The sequence below is a fragment of the Macaca fascicularis genome, chromosome 7, assembly GCF_037993035.2.
Source record: "Macaca fascicularis isolate 582-1 chromosome 7, T2T-MFA8v1.1".
Lineage (NCBI taxonomy): Eukaryota > Metazoa > Chordata > Mammalia > Primates > Cercopithecidae > Macaca > Macaca fascicularis.
Genome location: NC_088381.1, coordinates 88191157 through 88202289, shown reverse-complemented (window position 1 = coordinate 88202289; position 11133 = coordinate 88191157). Strand labels below are relative to the sequence as shown.

General features: G+C 44.0%; 1 long non-coding RNA gene across 1 annotated transcript; it reads right to left on the bottom strand.

Moving 5' to 3' along the window:
• Positions 1-289: 289 nt before the first annotated feature.
• LOC135971928 (uncharacterized) lies at positions 290-5231 on the bottom strand. The gene is made up of 2 exons (XR_010588344.2): positions 5154-5231; positions 290-2792 (listed from the first exon to the last, which is right to left on the bottom strand). It is a non-coding gene; the product is annotated as an uncharacterized lncRNA (long non-coding RNA).
• Between the last annotated feature and the right edge of the window lie 5902 nt (positions 5232-11133).

The window sequence follows — 11133 nt, the reverse complement described above, 5'->3', positions numbered from 1 at the left end:
ATTCAGGGTGATATTTTTGTCTGTGAGAAGTTTCTAGTTATATTTTTTGGTAGGCAGTCATGCCAGAGAATCTTCTACTCTACCACTTTGCTAACTTTCTTGCTCTCTCTTGTTTTTCAAAGCCATGTCTAAAGTATTTTAGTTCTCTAAAAGTATAGGGAGCCTCAGGTGTTGCTTGAGGCTATACCAGACTGGAACCTATTAGTTTGTCTTCACAGACATAAGGACCTGTTATGCCCAGACCGTTTATTCCCCGAAGAAGACCACCAGAGTCCAGAGTCAAAGCTAAGCAGCAAGGATCTTTATTACAGGTTCGAACCTGGAACTCTCCCTTGCTCGTGAAACGAGACGGGCAGGAGAGCTCCCCCACTGAGCTCCGAGCAGTGTTATATAGTCTAAGAAAAGTGGGCATAGAGTTATTTTACAAATCAGTTATATGATTGGCTAGTGTTTGAACAAGGCGATTTGGCTAACTACGATTGGTTCCCGCCATTTCTGATATTTTGGTTCAAACTTTGAGGCGGGAGAGCAGGTTTATGGCAGCAAGAGTTTATCTTACTTAAACACGTCTTGTGACCTTGCCTCAGAACTTACAAAATCTCTGGTATGTGCAAAACAAAATCTCTGGTACATGCAGAAATCCAGGTACTCACAGAACTTATGAAATCTCTGGTATGTGCAAAGATTAGAGAGCAGAACAAGGGTGTAGTGGGTGGGGGGCGGGTACACATCTATCTTTGTGTCCTTTCATTTCCCCCTCTCATAAGTAACTGGATGTCCAATCTTGGATTTCCAGAGTCTTATAATATAGCCTCACTTTCTGGGTGCAGGAGAGGCTGGTGATGGCTACGGAGGACCATTAGTTGGATGGTATCAAACCTTTCTCTGACAAATTGTAAAATTTTATTTACCACACAGGGGCCTATAGTGAATAGAAGTAGTAAAGACATTAGGGGGCCTAAAAGGGGTGCCAGAAGGGAAAACATTGAAGAGCTCCACCAATTGTTAGCGGCTGTAGTGAATTGTTGCTTTTTCATTTCTAAGCTTAGTTCGTGTAGGCGTTGGACTCTTTCCTCAACTAACCCTGACTCATTTATATAGAAACAGCATTCTTCTTTGAGGAACATACAGGTACCTCCTTTCTCAGCCGTGAGTAAGTCTAAGGCTCTGCGGTTTTGAAGGGTGTCCTGTGCTAGGGAGGTGAGCTGCCGCTGAAGGGAGGCTAGGGAATAGGCGGAGTCTTCCATAGCAACAGAGAACTGTTGTAACAGCTTGTCGTTTTCTATCATGGAGTGTTGTAGGGCCCCTCCTGCTAACCCCGCTGCGACGACAGAGGTGGTTAAGGATATTCTGGCAATTAGTGGTAGAAAAACTGCTCTTCTATGTCACGCAGTTTCAGTTGGGGCAGTCTCTGCCCAGCCTATGAACTCTGCTGGGGTCAGCAGGGTCAGTCGGGGAACTAGTGTAACAGGGATGCACAACTGTCCGTCAGAGATGCTTTTGGACAGAGTTTTTAACAGAGTCATATTACACCAGAAGAACACACCAGGGGGAGCACGTATGGGGCTATTAGGGTATGTAGCCGTCTGGTTGCAGAGGCTGCTACTAAATGCTGAATAACAGTAGGGGTATTTCTCTTGGTATGGGTCACGGTACAGGGCTACATCAGGTATTGCAACTGTTGATGATTTAGAATCTGGCATATAGTTTGTGGGTGGGGAGGAAAGGGGAACAGCGGTTAATTGTGGTCTTCCTAAGGTTGCACACATAAAGCAAGAGGACAGGTCGCCTAAACCGGTGAGGTTGGCAAATGCTAGCCCTTCTTGTAATAGGGTTAGCCAGGAGAAGGGCTGCAAGTCTTGTGATTGCTTGGTTTCCTGTCTGTGGATTTGTGTATGGATTAAGGGTCGAATCTGGACTAGACTCCGCCACAAGTACAGGTGGCTACTAGGCCAGCTACTACTGGCATCGTAGTAGACTGCCCTATGTTGGGGCGATGTCCACCGGGAGTGCCCTGGATCTGTTATTATCCAAGTGAATATGTTGGGAGTCCCTGTCGGGTAGCGAGTCCTGAGGAGGTTAGACTTTCTCGGGTATTCGTCCTATACCCTGGCTGAGTGCATTTTACAATAGTGGTATGGGCAACCTGCATTCTGGTGCCACCAATAATTCTTACAATTATATTCAGTCTGATCATATTCAAAACAAATCATGGGTATCCCCGGTTGGGCAATTTGGAAATTAGTGAAATTGAGGTAAATTGGAGTATTGCACCCGGAGAGGGGGCAGTCTGCACTAACTAGCAGTTTACCCGCTTGGGGGGTTTCCCCGGGGTGAGTTTTGTTCTCATAGAGCCAGAACCTCCAGACATAGGGATTAGACAGCGCAGCAGTTAGGAGAGTCAGATGTATAAGGCATAAAAGCATAGGCAAGCTAGACATGGTTATGGCTATGTGGGTGACAGCGCAGGGTTAGCTTTAAGGGATTGTTCTTAGCTTTGTCTACAGTCCATGTAACCAGTGCTCCAGACGGCTCGAGAAGGTCGGATGTTGGGTCCACTGGTTTGACGTGTGTGTAGTGGATCCACGAAGCGATGCCTTCTACTTTGAGAGCGGTGGGAGTAGTCAGGAGTACTTGCAGTGGTCCTTTTCACCAGGGTTGAAGAGTTTCTTGCCGGTGGCGCTTGACTAGGACCCAGTCTCCCGGCTGGAACGGATGAGGCGTCGGCGGAGGTCCTGCCTCGTACAGTTCTCGTAGTCTGGGCCAAATTTCCTGGTGAATTTTCTGTAAGGCTTGTAAGGAGAACAGGAGCTCAGAGACATTTTCAGTTTCAGGTTTGAGTAAGTCATCTTTTAGACTGGGGACCAGGGGTGGGGGTCTGCCATACATGATTTCATATGGTGTGAGGCCCAGTCTGTAAGGGGTATTTCGGGCCCAGAACAGAGTGTAGGGGAGAAGTACTACCTAATTAGCGCCAGTCTCCATGGTCAATTTAGTTAAGGTCTCCTTCAGAGTCCGATTCATCCTTTCTACCTGTCCTGAGCTTTGGGGCCTATAAGCACAATGTAATTTCCAATTTGCCCTAAGAATGGAAGCCAAATCCTGACTTACCTTAGCAACGAAGGGTGGTCCATTGTCTGACCTTATTTGGACGGGAAAGCCATACCTGGGGAGGATTTCTTCCAAAATTTTCTTTGCTACAACCTGAGCAGTTTCTCTCTTAGTTGGGAACGCTTCTGTCCATCCTGAAAAAGTATCTACAAAGACAAGTAAGTACTGATACCCATATTTTCCAGGCTTTATCTCAGTAAAGTCTATTTCCCAATAGATACCAGGCCTAGTTCCTCTACACCTAATTCCTGCGGTGGTCTGGGTTTGGGGGCAAGCGTTGTTTAGTTGGCAGGCTTTGCAATTTGTTGTGACAACGCTGGCCAGTTCAGCTATGCGCATGATTCTAAACTTGGCTTGCCTGATTAAGTCCATCATTCGCCGGGTACCCAGGTGGGTTGTCCGGTGGATGTGTTCTAACACCTGCCATCCTAATTTTTCTGGTAGGATGGTTTGGTCATTTATATCAGTCCACCACCCATTTTGAACCTGTTTTAGGGGAAGCGTGTTCATCCATTCGTGATCCTGTTCGGTATAGTCGGGAAAACATGGCAAATTTCGTGGGCCAGGATTGGGGAGCTGGAGCACGAGGAGCTGACTGGGAGCTTTTGCTATGCTCCTTGCGGTTTGGTCGGCTAAGAAGTTGCCTCGAGCAATTGGCGTAGTTGGTTTCTGATGCCCAAGGCAATGTACGATAGCCAATTTCTTTGGTTTCCACAAAGCAGTTAATAGAGCTAGGATCTCTTGCTTGTTTTTTATTTCTTTGCCTTCGGCTGTTAATAGTCCCCTTTCTCTGTAGATGGCCCCATGTATGTGCACAGTAGTGAAAGCATAGTGGCTATCCGTGTATACTGTTAGTTTTTTCTCTGCCCCTAGGGTGAGGGCCTGTGTGAGTGCTATTAACTCGGCTCTTTGGGCCGATGTCCCTGGAGGCAAGGGTTCCGCCTAGATTACCTCAGTCTCTGACGTTACAGCTGCTCCTGCATACCGCTGGCCTTGGTAGACGTAGCTGCTGCCATCAGTGAACCAGATGAGTTCTGTGTCGGGGAGCAGACGATCTTGCAGGTCCTCCTGCACCCCATGCACTTGAGCCAGTATCTCAGTGCACTCATGGGACGGGGCGTCCAAGTCTGGATTTGGCAGCAGTGAAGCAGGGTTTAAAGAGGTTGGGGGCAGAAAAGTTATTCTGAGGGGGTTTAACAGCAGTCCTTGATAGTGGGTGAGCCGGGCGTTACTCATCTATCGGTCCGGCGGCTGCCGGAGGACGCCTTCAATGGCATGCGGGGTTATAACGCGCAACTCTTGCCCCATGATAAGTTTATCAGCGTCTCAGACCATTAGGACGGTCGCCGCGATTATCCGCAGGCAGGGTGGCCAGCCAGCAGCCACTGAATCTAATTTTTTTGACAAATAGGCAACTGGCCTCTGCCAGGGGCCTAGGTACTGTGTTAACACGGCTTTTGCAACACCCTTACTTTCATCTACGTATAAGTGGAAGGGCTTGGAGACATCAGGGAGCCCCAGCGCGGGGGCTGATAACAAGGCAGTTTTGATTTGTTGAAAGGCCAGCTCAGCCTCTTCCGTCCAATTGAAGGGCTGCCCTTCCTTTGTTGCCTGGTATAAGGGCTTGGCTAACTCAGCAAATCTGGGTATCCATAACCTACAGAACCCTGCTGACCCCAGGAATTCTCTCACTTGCCGTGTCGACTGGGGTCTAGGGATGCGTAGGACTGTTTCCTTTCGGGCTTTGGTTAGCCAGCGTTGCCCCCCTTTTAATAGGTACCCCAGATAAGTTACCTCCGACTTGCAGATCTGAGCCTTTGTTGCTGAGGCTCGGTAGCCTAGCTCCCCCAGAGTCTTCAAGAGGTCCTCAGTCCCTTGAACACAAGTTTCCGGGGATCTGGCCGCTATTAAGAGATCATCAACATATTGCAAAAGAGTTATTTGTAACACAGAATATACTTTAGCCAAATTGGTGGGCTTGCGAGCTGCAGCCCGGAGACCCGCCATTACAGTCTGGCGATAAATGAGCAGTCGTCCCCTACCTTCTGCCGTGTTGTAGTCCCATCTGGGCCGGGTCAAAGGAAAAGCCGCGTTAATGAGGTCAGGATTTGCAGTTGGCTGGCCGTCATCTCCTGGAACCAGCTTTCTGGCCTCAACTTGGATTCTTTCCCGCTCCTCCATTGTGAACAGGATTTGGAGGAGCTGTTGACAGTCATCCCAGGTTGGCTGGTGAGTAAACATGACACTGTCTAACAACAAGGTTAGATCTTTGGGATTATTGGAGAACCGAGCCTTTTGGGACTTCCAATTGTATAAATCACTAGTGGAAAAAGGCCAATACATGAGACGGGAGAGCCCGGTATCATCGAGCGATCCTATTTCTCTGAGAGGCAGGGCTACGGTGGAGTCAGGGAGTTGCGAAGCTTGGTCCCGCAGTACGCGGCCTCGTGTTCAGCCGGCCGGCCCCCCCCCGGGTTACTTTCGCTCTCGGCTGCTTCCGCTTCTCGGTTTCCCTCTACGGAAGCACCACCCTGGGGGACTGGATCCTGCGGGATAAGGTGCGGATATGGTGGGGGAAGTGTGGGTTCTAATGTTAGGGGGTCCTGGCTGTCTGGCAGCACAGGGGCCGAGGGAGCAGAGGGAGTCCTTTGTCTTGTAGGTCGCATTACTAGGACCTTGCAAGGCTCAAGGATGAATGGAGTTATCCAGGGTGGTGGGTCTTCCACAAGATTTTGCCACACTAGAATATAAAGGAATTTGATCAGGATGTCCTGACTGCCCTGGCAGGAAAATCTTAGTTTTTACCTTAGTAATAATAGAGAGACAGAAAGTTCCTTCAGAGGGCCACCCTACGCCGAAAGAGGGCCACTCCGAACGGCAGAAAGTAACTAGCTTTCCTTTCTTTAGTTCTACGCTTAAGTTACGCCCCCGAGCCTTCACATCCTTAAAATTGGTAACAAGGAGTGAGAGCGGCGTGCTCTGGTTGTTGCCCATCTTTGGACTGCTCCTACAAAGAGAAGGAGGGACGAAAATGAGTGTGAAGCAGAGGGGAGTATCCGACAGGTCCGGTCCTGGAAGGGGAAGAAAAGGTTTTATGTTTCGTTTTGGACTTACACTTAACACTTAACAATAACGGACAGACAGTAATAACGATGAGCATTCGCGAGCGCGTGTCGGACTTCCGACCTGAGTCAGACGGGGCAACCAAGGATGGAGGCCCCCAGATGGGCACTGGGGGACGTCTCCCACCAGTCCTGAGTGCTGTCTTTTAGCGCGCCCGCCAAGACCATGCCACTTATAAAACAGACCAATACAGATTACAGATTACGGATTTCAGGAAATTTCAGGGAGACAGACAGAGACAAAGACAGAGACAGTGACAAAGCCGGCTTACCTACAGATTAAGATCCATTGACTTGGGGGTCTGGTGGGCTTGGGGGAAATCCCGGACCAGCCCCCATTTGTTATGCCCAGACCGTGTATTCCCCGAAGAAGACCACCAGAGTCCAGAGTCAAAGCTAAGCAGCAAGGATCTTTATTACAGGTTCGAACCTGGAACTCTCCCTCGCTCGTGAAACGAGACGGGCAGGAGAGCTCCCCCACTGAGCTCCGAGCAGTGTTATATAGTCTAAGAAAAGTGGGCATAGAGTTATTATACAAGTAAGATATATGATTGGCTAGTGTTTGAACAAGGCGATTTGGCTAACTATGATTGGTTCCCGCCATTTCTGATATTTTGGTTCAAACTTTGAGGCGGGAGAGCAGGTTTATGGCAGCAAGAGTTTATCTTACTTAAACACGTCTTGTGACCTTGCCTCAGAACTTACAAAATCTCTGGTATGTGCAAAACAAAATCTCTGGTACGTGCAGAAAACCAGGTACTCACAGAACTTACGAAATCTCTGGTATGTGCAAAGATTAGAGAGCAGATAAAGGGTGTAGCGGGTGGGGGGCGGGTACACATCTATCTTTGTGTCCTTTCAGACCCAGAGGAAGGAAGGAAGAGACTAGAGTGACTGGCTCACATTGAATATAATCTGAATAAAGACTGGCAGTGAGCATAATATGAACTATATTATGCAGCCCTCTTAAAGTGCCATTTTCTACCTTGTCATATGTTATAGATTGGCATTTAGCTTTTATTGCTGTAGAAGACTGGAAAAGAAAGGGAGAACTTCTTTGTTTCTACAACACAAGAAGTTGTCATATCTTTGGGCCTGGATGGTTCAAGTGGAAGTTAATAGCATTAGCATTACATTCTTAGATACCTGAAAGACAGAGGAAAACCTCTGCTCAATCTTTAGGCCATTTATAACAGAAAGAGAAACTTTGATAATGCCAATCAGCACTCACATATAAGGTACTGAACTTTTTGTACTAGGACAACTGCAGATTCCTGGGTTTCTCTGATTCGGTAAGAAAGGTGGAAGACACCTAGAGTAATAACTGAGCTACATTTTGCTGCCACCTTCAATAGTTGGGGTTTCGGTACAGATATGTTGGATTTAGAGAAGGAATTAACATTTTATTTACGCCTGAGTTTGAGAACCTCATTCACACTGCACATGTTTAGAAGGTATTTTTAAACTATTTGTGGTCTTTGAATCTTATATTTGGTGTCTTTAGAGATTCTTATATTGTTTTTTGTTTATGGTGAAATTTTCTATGCACTCATGTATATGGTATGCGATTCAGTTTATGTGTGTGTAATCAAGTATTTCAGTAATTTTCTTTGTGAATGTGCTCTTTTTTTTTTTTAAATAAGAACATCTTTTATTTACTCAAAAACTATGAATAATGTCAGGCCTCCGAGCCAGAGCCGAGCCATCGCATCCCCTGTGACTTGCACTTATACGCCCAGATGGCCTGAGGTAACTGAGGAATCACAAAAGAAGTGCAAATGCCCTGCCCCGCCTTAACTGATGACATTCCACCACAAAAGAAGTGAAAATGGCCGGTCCTTGCCTTAAGCTATGATATTATCTTGTGAAAGTCCTTTTCCTGGCTCAATCTGGCTCAAAAATCTCCTCCACTGAGCACCTTGTAACCCCCACTTCTGCCCGCCAGAGAACAACCTCCCTTTGACTGTAATTTTCCTTTACCTACCGAAATCCTATAAAACGGCCCCACCCTTATCTCCCTTCGCTGACTCTCTTTTCCAACTCAGCCTGCCTGCACCCAGGTGATGAAAAGCTTTATTGCTCACACAAAGCCTGTTTGGTGGTCTCTTCACACGGACGCGCATGACAGGTACCATTCTCAGTTCAATCATGGGTGTAAAGGTTTGAGACATAAATATTGCCTCAAAATGTTTGTGAAAATTTAAAGCTGTTAAAACTTATATTTTTTCTACCGGATTTAACTAAGAGACACCCTGGGATTTATTCACAAAGGTTAGTCTAATTCTAAGTTTTGAAGTTTTATAATCTGTCTTTTCTCAACCACTCAAACTAAGGCATAGATTTTCCTGATGCTGAAGAAAATTGAGTTTACTGATATAAACATGTGGGAGTCTGGAAAAATAGCACTTAATATTTAAGAACATGCCCAATCCAGTTCTTAAAACCTCACTTCTTCAATGACATTTTGTTATTTTTTTGAATTTGTAAAATTGTCTCTTTTAAAGATTAGAATAAAAAATTACCTAGAAATATATCATTCAGAAATAACAACTTATTTTCTATTTTTTTTTCTTTTCTTTCCCATGTAATCTATATTTCTGTTAATTGGGAACATGCTATAGATGGAGAGTTTTGATTTTCCCCTAGCTAAACAGCAAAGCACGTTTATTACTTTCAGATTCGGTCTCTATTCCTTTTTTGTGTAATAGGGAACAGCCCTTCTGTCGACAATTGGAATTCTGTTGGGTTTTAATTGTGTAGTTTTGCCTTTACTTCTGAAAGAGGACATGTGTTTCAGGTAGCCAATCAGAGTGCCCCACATCCCTGGATTTATTCATGTGGCAGAAGCACGGCCAATCAGAAAAGTTATTTTCCATGTTGGGTGAAGGTGGGAGAAAATGGCACTTCCTACTGTGACCCTAAATATAAGGCCACAAAGGGGCAGTGTCTCTCCATGTAATGACTGCGTAGGGTCTCTCATTACATGGAGAGACCCTACGTGAGAATAAAGTGAATGTACAAAGGAGAGTAGAGTGGGAGAGAGTAGGAACAAGAGTCTAGTCAAGAATTTGATTTCTGTCTCCTGTCCTACCTCTTGGACTTCCAAGTTCTGTGAGTCAATACAGTGCCCCTTGCATTTAAGGTAATTTGTTTGGAATTTTTCTCACTGTCAACCAGGGAGTCCTACTACTATAATATTATATCACAAAATATTTAATATCTCTAAATTTTTAATTTTTTTCTTTTTTCTATTCTCTTTGTTTCTCAGATGATCTAAAATTTTATTAATTAATAAATTTGTAAATTCTGGAAAATAGCCCATTCTAAGAATATACAATTCTATGCACATGAAATACTGAGTGCCTCAATAAATATTAGCTCTTATAATAATAATTATTGTTGCAATGTTTATTGTCATTTCTATAAATACATCAGACTCATTTTAACCTTTTCCTTTCCCACCTTTTTGGGTATTTGTATTTTAAAATTTCAGTTTTTTCCCCTTTTAAGTAAAATTTGCTGTTTGTCTTTCAATATAAATTATTGCAACTTAGAATTCTAGCTATTGAAATGCTAGAGGAAAGTATCAGCTATTCTTTTTATTGTATTTCTCAAATTTTCCAAAAAATTATAACAATTTCTTTTTGACAGAAACATCTCATCACACTTTCATCAGCACTGAGTTTGTAAGTTATTATATTTATTGTCAATTTAAAAGATTTAATTTAGTTTTTCCTTTTGTGATTAAGGCTATATAATTATTATATGATCATGATTTATTGATGCTTCATTATATAAAGTGTTCAAAAATTTTTTAAAAAATTAATTTAATTTAAATCAGTTTTAAATTTACATTTTAATTTTAAATTTAAAAATTTAAAATACCACTTAATAATCCTTCTGAAATACATTGGTCCACCTACAAGCCCATTACTTATTCCAGTCTTTTCTTTTTACTGTAAACTTCTTATGTGTGTGTTTAAATACAGAGTTCTGATCTGGGGCTCAGATTTTAGGAAGAGAAACTAGATAGACAACCTTTCCAAGGCCTTTCTCAGTCTGCAAATCTAAGTTGCAATAAACCTTCCAAGCAAGTGTAAAAACAGGGAGGAAAAGCAGGGACTTGAACAGGTATTTGTGTGCCCATGTTCATAGCAACATGATTCACAACAGCCCAAAGGAGGAAGCGACTCATCCCATTCTTCTTCCAAGAACATTTGCTGAAAAGGCCAAACATTTTCCCTACTGTTTTCTGATGTTTTCTTTTTCAGAAGTTCATTTTAATGCATATTAAGAAATTCCTCCTTCAACTTTAGTGAACTAAGAATCACCTTTAAATTTGTTTAAAATGCAAATTTCTGGATTCATCCACAGAAATTTCAATTAGTGAGAACCCAGGAAAAACCAAGACGCCTATATTCCCCAGGTAGGCCAGGAGTTTCTGCTGTGTGAGATTACCAGGCAGAAACTTCAGAAACACTGAGTGATCTTGTTTCAACACTATTTATTCTGTGTTCTCCCTCCCTCCCTCACTGCCACCCTGTCTATCTCTCTCTGTCTCTCTCCTCTGTCTCTCTTTCTCCCATTTACTGTTAATCCTCATTTCTACCACCTGTCCCAGGCACCCTATAATCTACTTTCTGTTTGTCTCCATAGTGAACATTTGAATAAGAAGAGGAATGAGTGTAGATTGCTTTATGAGATATCAAAATGTTTCACAAAATGATAATAAGTACAGGTACAGTGGAGTGCACCGGTAGTCCAAGCTACTTGGTAGGCTGTGGGAGGATTCCTTGAACCCAGGAGTTCTGAGTCAACCCAGGCAACATTGTGAGACTGTGACTCTTAAAAAAAAAACCAGTAAAATTATAATAAGTAAAACAGCATATTATGGCACATC